This window comes from Hemicordylus capensis, chromosome 4 (genome assembly GCF_027244095.1).
Source record: "Hemicordylus capensis ecotype Gifberg chromosome 4, rHemCap1.1.pri, whole genome shotgun sequence".
Lineage (NCBI taxonomy): Eukaryota > Metazoa > Chordata > Lepidosauria > Squamata > Cordylidae > Hemicordylus > Hemicordylus capensis.
Genome location: NC_069660.1, coordinates 226036555 through 226058115, shown reverse-complemented (window position 1 = coordinate 226058115; position 21561 = coordinate 226036555). Strand labels below are relative to the sequence as shown.

The following is a 21561-nucleotide window of genomic DNA, read 5'->3' as shown; positions in this document are numbered from 1 at the left end:
ATATTCAAAGCCTTGTTTTCCAGATCCCTGAACATCTTCGTTGCCCTGCTCTGAACAAATTTCTCTATATCCTTCATAAAGGGCATTACCCAAGTTGAACACAGTACTCCAAATGAGGCATGACTAGTGCACAATAAAGTGGAGCACTATTAGTTCTTATGACCTGGAAGCTACGGTCCTGTTAATGCAGCCTATAATCACATTAGGTTTTTTTGCAGCTGCATCAGACTGCTGACTCACAATCCTAAGATTCTTTTTACATGTATGTACTACTACTAGGTCATGTATCCTCCATCCTATAATTGTGATTTGAAGAAGTGCAACTCAAAATGTCTCTGCAGTCTTCTGAAAGCAGATATTTGGGTTCAGAATAAAGCCCTTCTGCATGCTTTCTGGCAGTAACTTGTTAATATCCAACCAGAACAGAAGCTCTTCTGCAAAAAGCTGCAAATCTGAATATAAATGAACTAGTTCCATGAACTGTAATGCATTTTCATACTAGGCCATCTCTCTCCAGATGTGAACTCTAAGGATCAATCAGAAGCACACAAGGAACTGTGACCTTGTTCTCACTCGAAAGAACTCTTGTCTCACTACATAACATGACCTTTGGTGTGATCTTCATAATTAGGGCTTGTAGGTCTAGCAACAATGAGCCCTAGATGGTCCCAAGGTGCTAAAAGAAAGCTTAATTCCTCTTGCTCAGAGGCAGGAATCTCTTTTCTGCCAATTACCCTCTTGACATTGCTGTTCAAGCTTCCTTTTACAAACACTGACCCCATAAACACTGCTCACAGCACAGTGGGGAAGAGAAAAAGAGAGAGCGAGAGAGCAGATCTTAAGGGGGAAATTTGGGTTAAAGAATATTGCTTGAATGTATTTAGAGGGAGAAGCACATTGGGAAAGCCCACTTCCCACTCTGTCTTATGATGCCCCCTTTGTCAATCCACACAAAAAGATGAGCATAGCAGGAGACGTCTCCAGCAATCGAGGACCGCAGAAGTATGTGCACAAAAACATGGAGCCCAGTAACACCAGAAACCGGGCAACTAGGTTGTTTCCCAGCAAAGATCACAGATGCCAGGGAAGTGATACCACATCACTTGGCAGAAACACCAGTGTGCTGACCCTGTGCAGAAACGCACGGGCACCCTGTCTGTGGAAACCTTCCTGTGTTCCAGTCATATAAAAGAGAGGCAAAACGTATCCCCACAAATCTCCTGTCAGTGTCTGTCCATTTGCTTGTTATTAGTTGAGCAACCGTATGAGGCATACAATTGAGCAAATGTATGCCCCTCTTCTTTGGAACACCCCCCCCCCCGATTTATTCAGCCCCCTCCTTAGTTGCTTTTAAGGCCCTTCTTAAGACTTATCTGTTTCACCAGGAGGCTTTTCCTTTATCTTTATTTTAAAATTGTTATTGGTGTTTTTCACCGCTTAGAACAGGGCTGCTCAACTTTGGGCCTCCTTCAGATGCTGGCCTACAACTCCCATAATCCCTGGCTATTGCCTGCTGTGGCTGGGGATTACAGGTGTTGTAGTCCAAAAACAGGCGGGGGTGGGGGTGTTAAATTGAACAGGCCTGGCCTAGAGTCTTTGGAGGAAGTGGCATACATTTTAAAAAATAAATAAATAAAACAAACCAGCAATGCACACCTTGGCATTCAGGACCTTTAATTGCAGTTTCCATTCAAGACATTTTGACAGCTTCCATCTGGGGAAGGGGAGCGGCACATGTGAGAGGAACCCTTTCATTAATAACACACTTGAGCAAGTGCGGCTGTCCAGTCAGGCATCCTTTCTAAGGTCTGGAGTCTGGTTGGTCAGAAGGGCTTTGATTTTCCTGGTTGCTTGGACAGTGTCTGTATTATTAAGGTTCCTGTGGATGGTGCTGCTCCTGCCAACTGTCCACTAAACACTCCATCCAAATGTTCAGCCTTGCTGCCGCCCACTAAACACTCCATCCAAATGTTCAGCCTTGCTGCGCCCCCCGCCCATTGGGGGAGGCATGCCCCAGACTGATGCGGCACTATGTGCACTGGCAAAGGAAAGTCTACCCTCAAAGGGATAACCCAAAGTTTGGGATAAAAGATAGCCCTAGAATTCTTAAGTGGTTCTATTCTATTTTTGTACCTGTTCTTAAATGGGATTTTTATGGAGTTTTACTGTATTTTAACTTTTGTAAACTGTCTTGGGATGTTTTATGAAAGGCGGTATAAAAACTGAACAATACATAAAATATGAGGCTTGAGGGCTGTTGCCACCCAGCCCAGTTGCTAGATCCCTGCAAGCCCTGGGGAAGGCGACGCTGGCCACACTGTTCCCGGTCCTGGTGACTGCTATGAAGCAGGAGTCCAAGCGCTCCCTCTGGCAGTCCATTCTTCCCACAACACTTAGCTACAGAACAAGCCTTCACTACAGTTAGGTGCTAGGGGTGTGCAAACAGGTTTGAATTTGAACAGGTTCGGTTTGAAGGTTCAAACTTGAACCAGACAGGGCATTGCATTGGCAATGCCAGTCTGAGTTCGAACCATTTGAGCCTGGTTTGGTTTGAATCAGTTCAAACAGGCTTGAAGGCTCAAGCCTCCATTTTAGGCGCGAGTAGCCATTTTGTGTCATTTGTCTTCCTTGGTTTCATTTGCCGAGCTCCTGCTTTACTGATTGGCCAGATTTCTCTGACTCTCTACTAGGCTTCCCAGTGGTGCCAGTCCTGGAGAACTGGCACCCTATTGGCCAGGGGTGAGGGCAAAGGTGGGGGCTCCAAAAAGAGGGAGCAGAAATCACTCTTGCTGCATGTTGTTGCTGGCTGCTGCTGGTGAGAGAGTTTGGATGCAGACTTCTTGTGCCTGCCTGCCTTGTGCCGGTGGTGGTGAGATCTCTCCAGTCTCCGCTGCCTTTTTTTTTGCTTTGCATCCTGCCCCACTACTCACCCTTCTCCAAAGTAATTTTCTCTGGCTGAGTATGTGTTTGTGCTGATGCTGCTGGATTTTTTGTTTTCTGAGTGAGTGACTGTCTCTGTTGCTCTGTGCCCACTTCCGGGGGGCCACAGGCCCTTTGGCCTGAGAGGCCTCTCTGGCCCATTTCCCTGGTTCACCCCCTGCACCCCCCCCCGACCCTCTTCCCTTTTGCTGTTACTTATTACTGACTGGTAGCTGCTTACTGACTAGTGGGGGAGGAATTTTTTCTGTGGCTGTTTTTTTACAAGTTGTCTCTTGTTTTTACAGGATATTTCTTGCTTTTACAGGTTCCCCCTTAGTTGCCCCTCATTGTATTTTATTTTATTGTATTTTTGTTGTGAGTGGAGTAGGTTGGCAGGAGTATGGTTTAATTTAGGGTTTTTTGGATAGGTTTTTTTTTTGTTCCCCCCCAAAAAACTTTTTTTTAAAAAAAGCTTAATTTTTTTTAAAGGCCACACCCACAGAGGTCATGTCTGAGCATCATGTGGCGAGCAAGGCATGCTATAGGGTGGCTGGCAGAGGAGGGAGGGGTCCCCAAGCTGGTGCAGGAGACCAGTGTGGGTGTCAGAGAAGGCACCGGCATGAGGTCCCACAGCTTCCCATTGGTGAGTTCTTTGCCACAGTTGAAGTGATGGGGCTAAGGCTCTTCTATCTGGAGGAGCCTGCTGCTGGTGAGTCAAGTCCAGGATCAGTGGCAGGCCCATTGGGTACATCACCAGTGCTGCCGCTCCATGTGGAGCCTGGCAGTGTGGGGGGCTCTCCTGCCAGGGAAGCTGCTTCTGTGGTGGGAGTGGAAGGCAGGGGATTGATGGCTGGCAGGGGAGCTAGATTTCTCCTCCCTTTTGTGGCCTCTCCAATGCTCCTCTCACCTCTCAGGGGGAGGGGGCAGCTGATGATGCCCAAGTCATGACGGAGTCCAGTTCTGGGGAATTGCTGCTCCATTCATAACTAGGGAAGTGTGAATCAAATCGGGTACAAAATGATTTGTACCCAAATCTAGCTGATATGGGTGATTTATAGACAGAACAAATTGCCCCTGTGCACAATGGCACCAAACTTGGGTACAAAACAAATTGCCCAGCTTCAGACCCATTTTTTTAAAATTTGTACCTCCATTTTGTGGCCACAGTGGGTTGGGTGGTAGTGCCCAGTGGGTGGAAGCTACCACCCAATTTAAAAAAAAAAAATGACCAGAGGGGTTATTTTCAACAATTTTTTGAAGTTTGCACATCTTTAAGCTTTTTCCAATATGGAATAATAGGGATTTCAGCAGCCCCGTAACTCCACATGAGAGGAGATGCAACTAGAGCAGGTTGTGGTGTAGTGCACATGGGATACCAACCACCCCACAAGCCCATGGGGTACTGAGTTTTGTTGTTGTTTTCAGTTTTTGAGGTGTTCTGAGAGTGGATTCTTTGATGCAAAATGGTAGTGGATTCTCTGGTCATTCATCATTTTGCACCAAAGATAATGAATGAACAAAGATGTTCATTCATCATTATCTTTCATCAAGATGTTCATTCATAATCTTTGGTGCAAAATGATGAATGAACAAAGAATCCACTATCATTGTTCATCTTTGTTCGTTCCTCATATTTGATGCACCCATATGGAGTTATGTAGCCACTGAAATCCCCATTACTTCCTATGAGAAAAAGCTCAAAACTTTTTAAACTTCAATTTTTTTAAAAAATAATCCCTTTCCCCAATTTCTTTGAAATGTGGGTGGTAGCTTCCACCCATTGGGCACTACCACCCACCCCAATCTTTTGCCCCTGGAACCCCTTTTTGCCCCAAATTGTTTCAGATTTGGATCCAAATAAAATCTGGGGTGATTTGGTGGGGGTGGAGATTCACACAAAAAACAAATTGGGGGTGATTCTATTCGGGTACAAATCGAATCAAAAAAATTGATTCATGCACATCCCTATTCATAACAGTAGAACCGTGTCTGACCTAATCTACTGTGAACTCTGAGTCAGAAGTCACAGCAAATTAGGTCACACACTGTTTTACTGTTATGTATGGAGGAGTAATTTCTGTTCATTGTATTGAAATAGGCTACAGTCATATCTATATCTATATATCTATATCTATAACCCCACCAGCTTGGGCCTTCAGGGAGTGGTTGTGACGCAATGTGCCTTGCCCCCAAACCCACTTTGGTGCCCAGGCACCTCCCAAGGGGGCATATGGGGCATCCTCAAATTCCCTTTATTCCCTATGGGGAACATGCAAACAAATTAAAAATCTTCAGAAATGCATCAATAATTGCAGGAGTGTCTGATTGTTTGGGTGTTTGGTGAGCGGTAGGCAACCATGGGTGCCTACAATCCTTGTGCCCCTAGGTGCTCTGCATAGGGAATAATGGGCCGGTTCAAGTCCCCATTATACCCTATGTAGAACCTATTATTTCTTGTTTACACAGTCAGACAGATGTTATTGACTGGTTTGTTTTATCCAGACATCGAGTCCTTCCCAAGGACCTGGGATGCCAGAATTTTATCATCAATACTTTTGGTTATTATAGATATTGTCGCAAAATATAAGCTATTCTCAGTAAAGTTGCTTTTTGTAATTGGCTGATGGTGATTTTTGTGGCCCCTATGGTGTTGAGGTGCTCTTCAAGTTGTTTTGGAATTGCACCTAGAGTGCCAATTACCACTGCAATTATTGGGGTCTTTTTCTGCCACAGTCTTTCAATTTCAATTTGTAGATCTTTATATTTTGTGATTATTTTCTATTTCTTTTTCTTCTATTCTGCTATCCCCTGGTATTGCTATGTCGATTATTTTAACTTGTTTTTCTTTCTTCTCGACTACAGTTATATCTGGTGTATTGTGTGGCAGATGTTTGTCTGTTTGTAGTCGGAAGTCCCATAATATTTTTGCATCTTCATTTTCTACCACGTTTTCAATTTTATGGTCTCACCAATCTTTGGCTACAGGTAGCTTGTATATTTTGCAGATGTTCCAGTGTATCATCCCTGCTACCTTGTCATGCCTTTGTTTGTAGTCAGTCTGTGCGATCTTTTTACAACAGCTGATTAGGTGGTCAATGGTTTCATCTGCTTCTTTACAAAGGTGGCACTTGCTGTTTGTTGTTGACCTTTCTACTTTTGCTCTTATTGCATTTGTTCTTAGTGCCTGTTCTTGCAGCCAGTATTAAACCCATTGTTTCTTTCTTCAAGTTGCCATTCTTAAGCCATTGCCAGGTCTTGGTGATGTCTGATTTCCCAGTTATATTGTGCAAATATTGAACATGCAGTGGCTTATTTTTCCATTTTTCTGCTCGATAATTGACTTGTTTTTTTCTTGTAGGCCTGCTTTGTTTCATTGATGTTGAAAAGTTTCTCATTATTGACCATTTGAAGTGCATCTTCTTCACTGTCCTTGATATATTCTTCAAGGCCTCTTTTCTCCTCCTCGACTGTTCGATGGACTTGCAGCATTCCTCTTCCACCTGAGCTGTGAGGGAGATATAGCCTATCTACATCACTGCGGGGTTGCAGAGCATGATTGATGGTCATGATTTTCCTGGTCTTACGATCTAGCGTCTCTAGCTCTGCCTGGGTCCAGTCTATTATTCCTGCAGTGTATCTGATAACAGGTCTAGCCCAGGTGTTTGTGGCTTGTATGGTGTTCCCGCCATTGAGTTTGGACTTGAGGATTTTTCTAACTCTCCTGATGTATTCACTTCCAATTTTTCTTTTAACTCCAGTGTGTGCAATGTTATCAGCCTGGAGAATGCCCAAGTATTTGTAATGTTCTTTTTCTTCCAGGTTCTTGATGTTGTTTCCATTGGGTAGTTCTATTCCTTCTGTTTTTCTTATTTTCCCTCTGTTCATTATTAATGCAGCACACTTGTCTAGTCCAAACTCCATTGCTATATCGCTACTGAATATACGGACAGTGTTTAGCAGTGATTCGATTTCTGAATGGGACTTTCCATACAACTTCAGATCGTCCATGTACAGCAGATGGTTGATTTTACTTGATGTTTTAGATGTTTGGTATCCGAGGCCTGTTTTGTTTAGTATTTGTGAAAGTGGGATCATGGCGATTACAAACAACAGAGGGGATAGTGAGTCCCTTTGGAAAATACCTCTTCTAATGCTAACCTGTCCAAGTGTCTCACCATGGATTGTTAACTGTGTACTCCACATGCTCATTGCTTTTTAAAAATAAATATCTGAATGTTTTTGCTGACACCAGTTGTTTCTAAACATTTTAGTATCCATGTGTGAGGCAATGAGTCGAAGGCTTTCTTGTAGTCAATCCATGCAACACTTAGATTTGTTTTTCTTCTCTTGCAATTTTCTATAATCATTTTGTCAATCAGCAGCTGGTCTTTTGTGCCTCTGGTGTTCGGGCAATTTCCTTTCTGTTCAACTGGAAGCTGTTTGTTAGTTAAAAAGTGTTGCATCACTTCATCTGCTATTATTCCAGTTAATAATATGAACATGGTTGGCAAGCAGGTTATTGGTCTATAATTACTTGGAACTGCACCTTTTGCTGGGTCTTTCATGATGAGATGAGTTTTCCCAGTTGTTAGCCATTGTTCAATATCACCTCCTTGCAAAATGTGATTGAACTGTTTTGATAGTTGTTTATGGAGGCTTGTTAGGTGTTTAAGCCAAAAGCCATGCAGTTCATCCTCCCCTGGAGCAGACCAATTTTTAATTTTCTTTGCTCTTTCACTTATTAATTCTGCTGTTATTATTAGATTTTGCATTTGTTGGTTACATTTTTCGACCTCTTTCATCCAGCTTGCTTTTTTATTATAATCTATTGGATTGTCCCATAATTTCCCCCAGAACTGCACTGTTTCTTCTTTATTTGGTGTTTCTAGGTTTCTTGCCGTTTCTCCTTCTATGCTTTGGTAGAAACGTCTCTGATTCTACTGGAATTGGAGATTGTGCCTGTGTTGTGTAATTCTGGCTTGGTATCTGCTAATCTTCTTTGACATTGCTGTTATTTGCTGCTTTATTATTTCCAGGACTTCTCTGATTTTCCTTGAATCTAGGTGGTATTTTTGGATCAGATACTGTTTGGTGTTTTCATTCTTCAGCTTCTTGTCTTTCATATCTTTCAATTTACTGATCTAAGCCTGGAGATTTTATTTTCTAATCTAATCTTCCATTTAGGTGATGTACTACTTTCTTTTTTGACAGGTCCACTGATCTGTCAGTGGCATCCTCTATTTCCAACACCACCTCCACCTGCGCCTGAGCAACTGCTTCAGTTAGTGGTAATTCTTCTTCCATGTCTTGAGCCTGTGTTGTTCTTTGCAGTTCTTCCAGCTCAACTCCTGTGAATACTTTATTTCTTATTATGAATCTTTTCTGGTCTGCTAGCCTTTGTTCTGTTATTTCTCTATCTGGATGCTTCTCTTTCCAAATTTGGTACATTCTTTTTAAATAACCTCTTCTAGTTGGACTAGACTTGTAAGAGCAGATCATTATTTTCTTGTTGGCATTTTTCCTATATATTTTTTGGTTAAGCGATGTTTCTTCCAGTAACCTTGCAGTCTCCAGCCCTGGTTGTGTAACTGAAGATGCTGAGTCCTGTTGCCCACTTGCCTCCAGATGTCCAGGGGCTCCAGCACCTGGGGTGGTCCTTGTTGACCCAAGCGACGACAGATCCGGTATAGATTTATTAAAGTTACCTCTCACCATATTGTTGATGGGAGAGGCACTCTTTGTCTGGCTCCTCTGGTGAGACCTGTCCAGTATGGTTGGACCTCTGGCATAGCTCTCACCTTCCTCAGAGCACGCATGCCCCACAACCATGCCAAGGTAAAGCCTCACTGGGGGATTATTTATTTATTTATTTATTACATTTGTACACCACCCCAAACTTTCATCTCTGGGTGGTTAACAATAGTATAAAACAAGTTAAAAAATACAAAAACTTTAAAACAATTTAACAATTTAAAAATCACCACGAATTAAAACCTTAAACATTTAAAGAACAGAAAAAGTTTGGGTGAAGAGGTGGGTTTTCAAATGCTTTCTAAAAATTGTCAGAGATGGCGAGGATCATATCTCAGTAGGGAGTACATTCCACAGTCTCAGGGCAGCAACTGAGAAAGCCCGTCCCAGTGTGGTCACCAGCCGAGCTGGCGGCAACTGGAGACGGAGCTCTCCGGACGACCTCAATGGGCAGTGGGGATCATAATGAAGACGTTTTCTTAGATACCCAGGGCCTAAGCCATTTAGGGCTTTATAAGTTATGACAAGCACTTTGTATTTTGCCCAGAAACCTATTGGCAGCCAGTATAACTCTATCAACAAAGGAGTGATGTTGTCTCTCCGAGATGACCCAGAGACCAACCTGGCCACCGCGTTCTGTACCAACTGAAGCTTCTGGATTGCGTACAAAGGCAGTCCCACATAGAGCGCATTGCAGAAATGAAGTCTGGAGGTTACCAACATATGTACCACTGTTTTGAGGTCATTCATCTCAAGAAATGGATGCAGCTGGCTTATCAGCCGAAGCTGATAGAAAGCACCCCTGGCCACCGCCTCAACCTGAGAAACCAGGGAGAGGTGTGGATCCAGAAGTACTCCCAGACTGCGAACCTGTTCCTTTTGGGGAAGTGTGACCCCATCTAGAACAGGGAGATCAAAATCTTGTCTAGAGTTCTGACCCTGCACAATAAGTACCTCCATCTTATCTGGATTCAGTTTCAGTTTATTCTCCCTCATCCAGCCCATTACTGCTTCCAGGCAAGCATTTAGGGAAGTTATGCCATCTCCTGAAGAAGTTGACATGGAGAAGTAGATTTGGGTGTCATCAGCATACTGATAACACCCCGCTCCAAATCCCCTGATGATCTCTCCCAGCGGTTTCATGTAGATGTTAAAGAGCATTGGAGAAAGTATGGAGCCTTGAGGGACACCATACTTTAGCTCAGATTTTGACGAGCAACAGTCTCCAATCGACACCATCTGGAATCTGTCCGATTCCAGTCCAGTTCTATTTAGAACCGGTTCAATTGTGTTCGAACTGAACCAGGGAGGGTTCGAGCAAAACCAAAACCAAACCTACCCTCCCTGGTTCAAATTGGGTTTGAATGCAAATGAAATAGGCCAAGCTGGTTTTGTGCAAACACCTATTAGGCACCAGCCTCTTGGTGCAGAAGAAGCCTTTCATCTGCCACCCTCATATTGCTGCCCAACATTCGGACCATTATTTCAAACAGATCCCTTTTCTGCTTTTGGAATTCATGGGATGATCAGGGCACATCGTGATATAAGAAATTTTCAGGCCAGTTTCTGGAAAAAAAAGCCTTAAGGATTTCTTTTCAAAGAAGGAGAAATAATCAAAATACTACTGGGTTGGCACATATAATATGCTTTACTGTGGATAATGGGATTAAATAACTTTAAATTGAAATACCTGAAAACCAGATTAAATGATTGATTGGGTTGTCAGAAATGTAAATCTCACAAAATTAAAAAGAGATTGACAGTGTGATCCCTTGTGTGTTTATATAAGTAAGTTCCACTAATTTTCATGAAATTTACTCCTATGTAATTGTGGATAAGATTGAGGCATTAAAAGCCAGCACCTCCAAGGATCTGTTCCATTGTACAGCTCTATTCATTACTATTTTTTTATACTTAGAATTCAGAACTGATGTTCAAACAATAGCTTGTCAGGAACACATAATAATGTATAACAACTATTTCCAAATATTCAAATATACTTCATGATTAAAGCACAATCTTCTTTCAATCAGCAGTTTCTTGTTGAATTTTCAGGCTTGTAAATATGATGATAAATACAAATCAAGGTTTGTCATAACAATATTGTCCAGGTTCACATAGCACTAAACCAGCAGTTCAGCCAAGGCAGTCTGCAGATTGGTGGGTTTGCATGTCATGTCCAATCTCAGCATATTGTTCCCAAGACCAGAGGTAGGGTCATGTGTGTACCTGTGGATGCTCAGCTGAACCACCAGTTCTGTGCTATATGTGAACCCTGCATTAGTGTAGTCATTTCCCTAGATTTATTTCATCATCTTAATTTTACTACCACTAAATGTTATCAGTTTTAAAATTGTAGAATGGCCTTAATACTAAACAATGTAATTAACAATGTTCTTCCCTTTAACATTATCCCAAAAGAAGCCTCTGTGTAGAATTTGGGACCTTTTCTATGCCAACTTCTGTGGATCATAGTTGTTTCATGGCCCATGCAGCATCCGAAAGTCTTTGAGACAGATGTTTCTTATGGCAAGGATAGGATTAGAGATCTCATGGGAAGCTAGGCAGTAACATCTGGCTATGCCCTATATTTTTATTTATTGATGCATATATTTAACTGCAGTGGTGCACATTGCCACTAGGGCTGCTGTGGATTAAGCCAATCCACAACTGTTAAAAACCTGTAGCAACTACCGTGTTCATTAATGAGTATATTCCTTTAGCCTTTTGAGTATCCCATAGGCATGAGGGTTTTTCTATGTGTTTAAATGTTACATTGAAAAAATTAATGTTACCATTTTCCATCAGGGAACTCAAAGTGGCAAACACAGAATTTCTAAGTGATCCAGACCAGGTACTGACCAGACCCAGACCTGCTTAGCTTCAGCAAAACTGCTGCATCATGAACCTTTAGTTTTTTTCTAGGAAGAATGCATCAAAAGTCAGGGCACTGACTACATCTGTGGTTTTCCTCTCTGCTGCTTTATTTCTGGAAAATCAAATAAAACAGTTTAATCAAAAAGGAAGTAGGGAACAATATAAAAATACTGTGTAGTTTCTGTACAAATAAAGAATAAATGAAATAGAAGCGCATTCATCAAAATAAAAGTCAATACTGAAATAACGTTGGCCTTCTCTGATATACACAGTATGAGGCGAGAAAGGAAAGCAGGGGAAAAACAATGAAGTTCTAGAAATGAAAGGGTTTTTTTTTTTTAAATGAAATAACTCTTATTTCAAAATAGTAAAACAGTAATGGGTTCTACTCATAAATGTTACTAAGAAAGGGTAAAATATTAGTATCAGGTGTACATGTTTGTTCCTCTATAGTTAGAATTATTTCTGCTAAAGCACGCAAGTGGGAACCATGAGAACTAAACCCAGATTCTCAAAGCATTCTGGACTAGTATACGTGTTGCAAATGTGGCAGTGAATGCAGACACATTCTTCTGCAGCAACATGGGCATACCGTATGCCATGGATATACAAACACCCTTCTTCAAAGAAGTGTGTGTTTGCGGAAAGATTGCGGAAATCAGGCAAAGCACATACAAGGCATTGCACGTGATATGCATGTATTACACCTTGTCTTATTTTATTTTATTCATTATTAATATCGATATACTGCTTTTCAACCAAAATGTTCACAAAGCAGTTTCCATAGAAAAAGAAATAAGAATGATTCCTTGTCCCAAAACGACCTGCAGTCTGAAAGCAACCACCACTACAAGGCAGACACCAGCAACAGCGCTGGAAAAATGCTATGCTGGGTTTGGATAGTAACAGTTACTTTCCCACTACTAAATATGAGTGTCACCACTTTTAAAAGTGTCTCTTTGCTCATTTAGCATTTTCAAAGTTCATGTGTACATTATTTCCAGATTTCAGATGTGAAGCCTGCCTGCTATCTGCTGAAACAGATTTCACTGACATTGAAGGCAAGGCATTCTAGCATAAGGGCTTCACTACCTGGATTTTCTGGATTGGCTTAACCTTCAGTGGCACAAATACAGCCAAGGTGCAGTTTTGTGCTATCTCAGGGGTGTAGCTAGGGAAGAGAGGGTCCATGTTCACCCTTCTCCCCAGTGGCCCCTTGGAGTGGGGGAGATAATGAAGTAAATAGGGAGGAGTGGAGCTGGGGTGCTCTCAGGAGCTGGAGGGCCCGGGTTCTTTGAACCCATCCGCTCAATTATAGCTACACCCCTGTGCTAGCTTCTGTGTATTGAGAAGACTCTGTGCAGGGTTCTAATGTAATGTCCGTATCCATATACTGTACTATAGATGGATTCTAAGCAATAATCATCTACCTATTGCCGAGTTTTATTTTAGACATTTTCTGTCTGCTTTATTAAAACCTGGTGAAAGGTGGAAAACTGAACATTGTGGACTGGATTTAATGGCCTCACATCCCATGTGTAGCTGTTTGCACCTGTGAAAATAAAGACAGAATGATTCCCAATACAATGTATTACCTTACACTATTTATCTGCAAGAAATACGTTTTCTGTTTGCCTCTGCAACATTTCTTGAAAAATATTGCTCAAAATATTCAAAACACTAACTACGGATAACTTTCAATTTATGGACTAACTTTTACAGCATCTGCTGAGGTAACTTCTGTTGATTGTATTTTCTTCAAGAAATGTGCTGAGTGTGTGTGTGTGTGTGTGTGCACCCACCCACCCTGTGAGAGCATATCTAGGTAACTTGTAGGATTCAGTGCTCTTCCTCTTCTCAAGACATTGAATCTAGTCTTCTAATTAACTGGTAATTCACATACTGCTACTTCTAGTAAAGGTACTGTCAGGAGGTTTCAATTTAAGCATACCACATACCTCATGAAGGCATTCCTTTTTCAACCTTACTTTGCATTGTGGCCCCATAATGGAAGCTACCTAGTCTCCTGTGACAAAGATATTATGTCAGCTCAGCACTGTATGCAAAAATAGCCTCTTTTGCACCTGCCTTATCACTGAGAGAGACAGCGACTTGTGCTGAAGATACAGTTGATCAGGTGAAAGACTAGAATAAGGATCCCAGAATGCAATGGGAAGTAGAATAATAAACCAATGTCATGATGTCCACAAATGATAAATGGCTGCAACTATGTCCCCCTCCCCACAGTACACAACAGGGAGAACACTGCACCTGGTGTTGAAATGATTCTCCTTATCTCCTCCCCTTCTGAATCCATTATAGGAGAACTGCACTTCATGTCTTATTTTGCACTTTGGGCATTTAATGGAGAGATACACACTTGGCCTCAAGAGCAGCTCACTAGCTGCCTGCAAAATGAGGCAATCAGATAGCATCAAGTACTGTGGTTTTAGAAAACGTGCACCCCTTTTTCAACTTACGACATTTCTTTATCATTTCCGCAGACCCTTATACAGCACAGGAGCATGGTTCTGTGAGTTTACTTTAATAGAAAACTCACAGAACAATGCTCCTATCCATCTAAAGAGGAGTGCTATTGCTTCTGTTTCCTTTACAATCCTAGAATACTTAAATTCTTAATTGTATCACTTCAGCTTTGCAGATCTTTAAATTCAGTGGGACATTTGTTTGTTGATTGACATGAGGTTTTCATTTTGTGGAACCTTGCTCTCAAGCTACAGCTCTGTGTACACCGCGGTGGGTTGTGTGATGCAGTTGGCACTTAGAAATGTGCGTGTAGGTAGCTAGTAGAGTGGCTAGTTTTGACAGTATCTATCAACTGTTTGGGAAGGAGTAGTGAAGTGAGTTCACCAGTTAGAAGCTGCACGTAGGGATCTCGTACTCCTTGGAAAACCAAATATGCATTCCTGGGGTCTGGATATAAAAGTTTCACCCCATATTCTTTGGCATGTTAGTGATCTGATGAGGTGGATGGGGATGGAGCTGTAGCTTGGTGGAAGAGCACATGGCTTGCAGAAGATCCCATGTTCAGTTCCTGGCTGGCATCTCCAGCTAGAGCTGGGCAAACCCCCATTCTGAAGGCCTCTTTCTGCTCACCAGTGGAGATAATACTGAGTTAGAGGACCAATTATCTATCTCAGTATAAGGCAGTTTATAAGCTTCAGAAAGAGGATCCACATAAGACTTGTTCTTGCTGAACAAGTATCTTAATTAGGGTTCTGTTGCTAAATTCCTGCTGAAATAAGAGCCTCCCCATCTCTTACAGCTTTTAAAAGGGCAGTCAAGACACTTTTGTTCATCCAGGCTTTTAATTAGATACAGTTTTAGTTGTGTTTTAATAGTTTTAACTGTTTAATTTTAATTGCTGTGTTTTAATCTTTTATTGGCTGTTTTTATTGTTTTGTAAACTGCCCAGAGAACTTGCGTTTTGGGCGGTATAAAAATGTATTAAATAAATAAATAAACAAATAAATACATATACATACTGTACATACATACATACATACATACATACATACATTTGAATCCATCATTTCTACCACATAGCAAATATTGTAGGAAACTAGAGGTACTGTGAAGGATGGAAGAGAAAGAAAGACTGTGTTCCATGAAGAATGTGGCTAGCTATGCCTCCAGTTACCCCTATGTTCAGCATCTTCAGAAGTGAGTGACCATTCCAAGGTTCTCAGTCATGGAAAGAAATCCTCCTTTTGTTCAGTACATGTCTCTTCTGACCAATGCTGAATGGAGAAAGAATGAGGGAGGAGTGCTGGTCTTGTGGTGGCAAGCATGAATTGTCCCCTTTTCGAAGAAGGGTCCACTCTGATTTGCAGTTGAATGGGAGGCTACCTGTGTGAGCACTGTAAGGTTTTTTGCTCAGGGGATGGATCCGCTCTGGAAGAGCACCTTCATACTTGCATGCAGAAGGTTCCAAGTTCCCTCCCTGGCATCTCCAAGATAGGGCTGGGAGAGATTCCTGCCTGCAACCTTGGAGAAGCCGCCGCCAGTCTGTGAAGACAATACTGAGCTAGCTGGACCAATTGTCTGACTCCGTATAAGGCAGCTGCCAATGTTTGTAGGAGGGGCATGAGTGGTAGGTACATTGGCAGCAGGGAATGTGTTAGCAGGTGTAGTCCCACTGTGCTCCTCATACATTTTAATATCTGAAGGGAGTTGTTACCCCAATACCTACTTTGAAGATTGGTTTTGAAATATTTGGTAATTCAGTTCTCAGTTCATGGCTACACTGGCAAAACATGGTATGGTGAAATTAGTTCAGCAGAAATGATGTGCCTTAGTAAGACTGTCTGAACAGGCCCTTCCAGTGAAATATAGTACTGGGCTTTAGCACATGCAAACAATTGCTTTCAGTATAATTCTGGATAATTCCTATCTGGATAATTCAGCTAACGTTTACAGTCCTATGACTGCTTTCACACAATGAGGCTATTCACACACATGTGCAAATCAGGGCTAACCAGCCTGGTTTTGCATATATGTGTGAATTGCCAGGATCAGGCAGATTCTGGAGGCACCATGGCAGCAAACCTGCATACCGAGCTTCAGATCTGGATAATTCTGCTCTCCTAACCTTGTTTTTCCAATCGTGTGTCAGCTGCAGCTGCTTGCTCAGCTATCCTGGTTTACTAGGACTGGAATATGAAATTGTCCCGTTTGTAATCCTCATCTGTATTCCCGTTTGGGTACCATGTTCCTGAAAGTTCTTTCCCCTCAGATTGTAATCTTTTCCAGGTTGCGAGTGCCCAGGTTATGCTTAGCAGAAGCAGGAGGGAACACAACTTGGGAATATTGGCAAGAACTGAGAGCAGGATGTTGCCACTTATGATGCTGTAGGTGTTTAGCTGATACTGAAATGATCTTGCTGGGTTGCAGATATGGGAAGATCATGTGTGGAGTCACCTAGTGGGAGGGATTAAAATGTAGTTCTGTAAATGAGAAACACTGAAAAGTGAATGGAACATGGAGGGAATGCATATTTTTCGTCTTAGAAGAGAAAAAAGGCCCTTGATATTACAATTGTTACTAAAATGTTATCTAAAGTGATGGAAGTGCCATGTAAGGTTGTTATTTCTTACACCTTATTTCCAAAGTTTACATTCTGTTTAATCTGTTGTTCAAGCTTTGAGGTCTGGCATGGAATGATATTTGCATATATTTTTATAGCAGTCTGTATTCAAGTAACTTCATGCATGGTGACCCTTTGGGCTCCTGAAGGCATGCAGATGTGCTTAGAAATAAAAATGAACTCATTTAGAGAAAAAAACGAGTCAATTTATTCTTCAGTCTAGTAAACTTTTCAGAAAAATCCATTGTTATCTTTGTTGACACCAGTAATAAGAAAGGTCTATGTAAGTAATGCATCATGTACAGAAATGTAGCATTACTAAACTATGAGAAGTTGTATGATTTATACATTTGGGTGTGTGCACATGCGCGCGCACACACACACACACACATATATACACACACATTCATTCTCTCTTTCATCTGGTGAAGTTCCATAAGAATTTATCATTTGTTGTCCTTGCCTCTGTCACCCCTACTATTCAAGATGAACGTTTCAATACCATAATGCTACAAAGTGGATATTATGTTGATTTATGCTAATTAGTTGTATAGATGCTGTCATATTATGTTGTTAAGTTATGATGTTGAAAAAATATTGCTGCTTCTAATATCAACAGATCAGTAGTGCTTGAGTGAAGTAATAGCCCACCTTCTTCACTGTTTGTTCTTTTGAGGGATTGTTTTGAATCAGGGGTTTCATATTCCATATTATTTTCCTTTGTCACAACATTCTATAGAAACATGGCTAAGATGTTCTACCCCAGGCAAATCCTGGATGTTAGCATATGTTACTTAGGAAAGGGCTTCACTGCAGTGAATGTTGATGGGCCTTGATCCTGCTGAGTAATGATGCACATGGGGGTTCTCCTTTGCATATACCAGGGATTTTTAGCCCCCCTATTTTGTGGAGCTGTTCTAGGCCAAAGACCATTGTAGGTGGGAATGATGGGAGTTGCAGTTTAACAACAGCTGGGGACCCAAGGGTGGGGATTCCTGACGTACATAGAACTGTCGGCAAGCAGGAGTGGTCCCATTTACTTCAATATCAAGAAATGCTCTAAATACATAATGTAATCTGAATTTGACATGTGCTTACTGCAGTAATCCAATGAATACCATGGTTGCCTTAATCCTCCCAAAAGTAGTTCTACATGAGGAGAGAAAAAGTACCTAGTGAAAGAGAGAAAGGGAAGTATGATAAAGAAATGAGAAGTTCTCAGACTTCATCATAGAAATCCATATTTAAGATTGCAGCTCTTTAAGCTTCCTACAGTTGTAACAACAAAGACAGGTAGCTGGCAGTGCTGACTCATGTCCTCAGTGTCAGAACAAGTGCTGAAGAATAAGCAGGTTCATATGAGCTCACTATGTGCTTTAAGACAGAAACGCAAGAGAAACAAAAAAATATACCTCAATTGGGTTGAGTGCCCAATATACTTTGTGTGCAGATCAGCATAAAGATCTTTCCTTATCTTGCATTCCAGCAGGGATGTGCTGGTAGTCCGGACCAGCACTGAGGGGGGTGTCTCCCTTTAAGGGCGGGGGGTAGAACTTACCCCTCTCGCCGCTTTTCCCCCTCTGGCGCTGTCTTTTTTACTGAAGATTTTGGGGCGGCAGCGTTCTTCGCTGCTGCCCCTGCCCCCGTCATCGCCTGGCAGTCTTCCTCTGACTAGCACGCATGCGCGCGCACACCTGTCGCCACTATGCGCGCGGCGGCGGCGCTGTGATGTAGGGGGAAGAGCGGCAGGAGCGGTAAGTTCTACCCCCCCCCCCACCCTTAAAGGGAGACACACACCCCCCAGTGCCAGGCTGCCGGACTGGTCCGGTCCGGTCCGGATCCGAACCAGTCCGGAGGCCTCCAACATGGCCTCCGGACTGGTTAGTGCCCCAGAGACCTGGCTGGCAGCTTCAGCGTTGGAGGGGGAAAAGCGGTGGGAGGGGTAAGTTCTACCCCTCCGCCCTTAAATGGAGACCCCCCCCTCGGTGCTGGTCCGGTCCCTACATTCCAGCTCCATGAACTATGAGACACAGCACATTATATGCTTCTCTTTGGGATGCTGCCAACAATAGCATCCCTCAGGCAATTTCTCCATCCTCTTTAGGTCTGGCAGAAGTTACTGGAGGAGGACCTTCTACTTCCTTCCCAATGATGTCTGGTTAGATTTCCTGACACCGAGCACTATTGTGGGGGTGGTGTGTCTAGTAGGGATGTGCAAGCTGATTTGATGTTGAACGTGTTCGATGTTGAACTGATTCAGTTCAACTGTTTGACGTCGAACCAAACCACCCCCTGTTCGGTCTGACCCTGGACCCAACGCCACCGAGGGTTCATGAGTTGTTGGTGTTTTTTTAAAATTAATATATATATATATATTACACTTACCACCTCTGGAGGAGTTGTCTGAGGTGGCAGGTATGTGTGTATCCATGGAGGTTTCCCCTCCCGGCTCCAGCCTCCCTTATTTAAGAAATCAGCCACTCTTTGGCCTTTCCCCTTCGGCGTGGTAGCCATTTTGGAGGCCGCTGCACCTGTGCAATGGGACTCTGCATGGCCTGTACAAAAACTTGCGAACCACTGAATCAGGGGTTGGGGGGTTGGGGGAGGTGCCAGACTGAACCGGCCCAGTCCAGTTCAGGTCCAGTTTGGACTCGAACCGAACTGGACCAGCCAGTTCTGTGCACACCCCTAGTGTCTAGTTCCCTGTTCCTCCTCTTGGTGCCTGATCCTGGGAATGCTAATGGATGTGCTTCTCCTTCAGCACTGACATTCTAGTGGCAATGCTGAAGAAGCACAGCCACTGCCTGGCTAGTTTTCCTGAAATGGAAAGAGGAGGATGTTCATTCCCTGATTTGTCTTCCCAGTGCTGAGCATCATCCGAGGAGAGCAGATGACAAGCAGACATGCACAGTTTCCACATTTACCTCCAGTAATGTGGAGCAGAGTCAGGAAGACTCATAGAATGATTATGGCCATCTATGCGGTGAGAGCTCCATTCTATGTTTTAAACTGAGGCTAGATGAAGAACTTGCCACAGGAATGTTGGTTTGGGCAGAGTTGTTTCCATATGGTGCAGGAAATTGAATGCTTTTACTCAGGTTCCAAACACATCTTAGTCCCATACATATGCCGCTGCAGGCTTCTACACTATTATTTTTTTCTTACCCTCTGTTTACATGCTGAGCAGGGACCTCGCGTGATTTTGTAGTGCCACCTACAACTAACTCTTGCATTCTGATCACCACAAAAGTGGTAATTTAAAAGGAGTGGAATCTTCTCAGAATGTAAAAGCTGGCTAGCAGGTGGCAATGTGGAAATTGCTCAAGGTCCCTGCTTGGCATTTGTACAGAGGGTAAGATAGTGCTAGGAAGTAGCGTGAAAGCCTGTAGCAGTGTATGCATGGGGAGTAAGATTATGGTTGGGACTTCTGTGAAAGCTTTGACTATGCCACACTTTATTGCAGACCCCAGTAGACCTTTAGCTCAAGGATGTTGTGAGATAGGAGAAGGCAACAGTGGTAGCAGTGATTAGTAGAGCCAATGACAGACAATTATTTGTGGGCTAAATAGAAATTTGGTTGGGAGAAGAAGAATTGTGGCTTAAAAGATTGTTTGAAGTCTGATGTTGAAGGGATTTTAGGAAGGTGGAGGAATAGGAGAAAACCCATCAGCATTGGTTTTTACCAATGTGAAGCATTTCAGATCTATTTCATAGGTTTAGGAACTCTGGCTACGTATGAAGGAACAGTTCTCACTGATCTTTAGTTCTGACAATCAACCAAGAGTAGATTACACAACCTCCTAAACTGTGCTGAATCTGTTGGTTTTGTTTGTTTAACTTCTGCCCTTCTTCTCCTGTACTTTAAAGGTGCCTTACATGTCTTCAAAACCAGCCAACAATTTATTATCATATAACTAAATGCCTTCTATTTCTGTTTTCCCAGCCATGTCCTAAAACCAAGATTTTGGAGGAACTAGAAGGAAAACAGCCTTGTGGACAATTTCTGAGGAAAAATCAGATGGTGTGGGAGGGGGTTAAGCAACCATACTTCTCACTTGTCAGTCTTTCGATGCTCCCCCCCCCCCCATGTTATCTCAGCAAATGCAGACAAAGGTCTGCAACAAATGCAGACAAATTTGCTGATATGTTTAGTTCTTCCTCTATTTTTGTACTTTCTTTGACACTGAATGTTGCCATATTGTCTACATAGCCCTATTAAACACAATGATAATAGAAGTATATTTCATTGAATATGTATTTTGCTAGTTTAAATATTATCAGTTGCTTCATAGCACATAGTGCCTTAAATAACATGACCTTCACCTTTCTACCTAGTGGGAAATGTTACCTCTAAGGCTGGATTCTAGCCGGGTCATTTCTCATCTAAAGCGACTGTAGATTTATTATCTAAACCCAGCCTGAACTCAGTTCTCTTCTTTTGATCACTATATTAATTTAACTGAAGAGCCTCTAAAACAAAGGCAACATTGACAGAATGGAAGCAGAGGATATAGTGATACAAGACCTCCTTGGAAAGGAAAGTTGCCCTGAAGAAGTAGCAATAGATCAAACGCTCTTCATCTCCAGGCTTGTCTATGATAATAGAAGTTAGCATTAGTCCATTCTTTTCATTGACACATTGTTTGTTTAAGAAGGAAACTCAGTTTGACACATAGGCTGTAATGATCATTTTGCAATATAGGGTGAAAAAACATTTTTAAGGAATCTGTTGCTGTGTTTAGTGCTAGTGCTTATTTAAGGGGGCAATGCTGAGACATACAAGTGCCTTTGCTCTTTCCTGAGCAAAGGCAACCATTGTGAGGGACAGAAAAGGAAGCTTCGTCCTTGGGCTAGTCAGGTCTTAAGGAACATTTTTGGCTCCTCATGCTGCCACAAGAAGCATGGCA

At 42.4% G+C, this 21561-nt stretch overlaps 1 long non-coding RNA gene across 1 annotated transcript in view; it reads left to right on the top strand.

The window, feature by feature from the left end:
* Positions 1-2801: 2801 nt before the first annotated feature.
* LOC128323796 (uncharacterized) overlaps positions 2802-21561 on the top strand; it is an 82748-nt gene continuing 63988 nt past the window's right edge. Inside the window, exon 1 of the long non-coding RNA XR_008306467.1 lies at positions 2802-2941. This is a non-coding gene — a long non-coding RNA (uncharacterized LOC128323796). The remainder of the gene's footprint in view (positions 2942-21561) is intronic.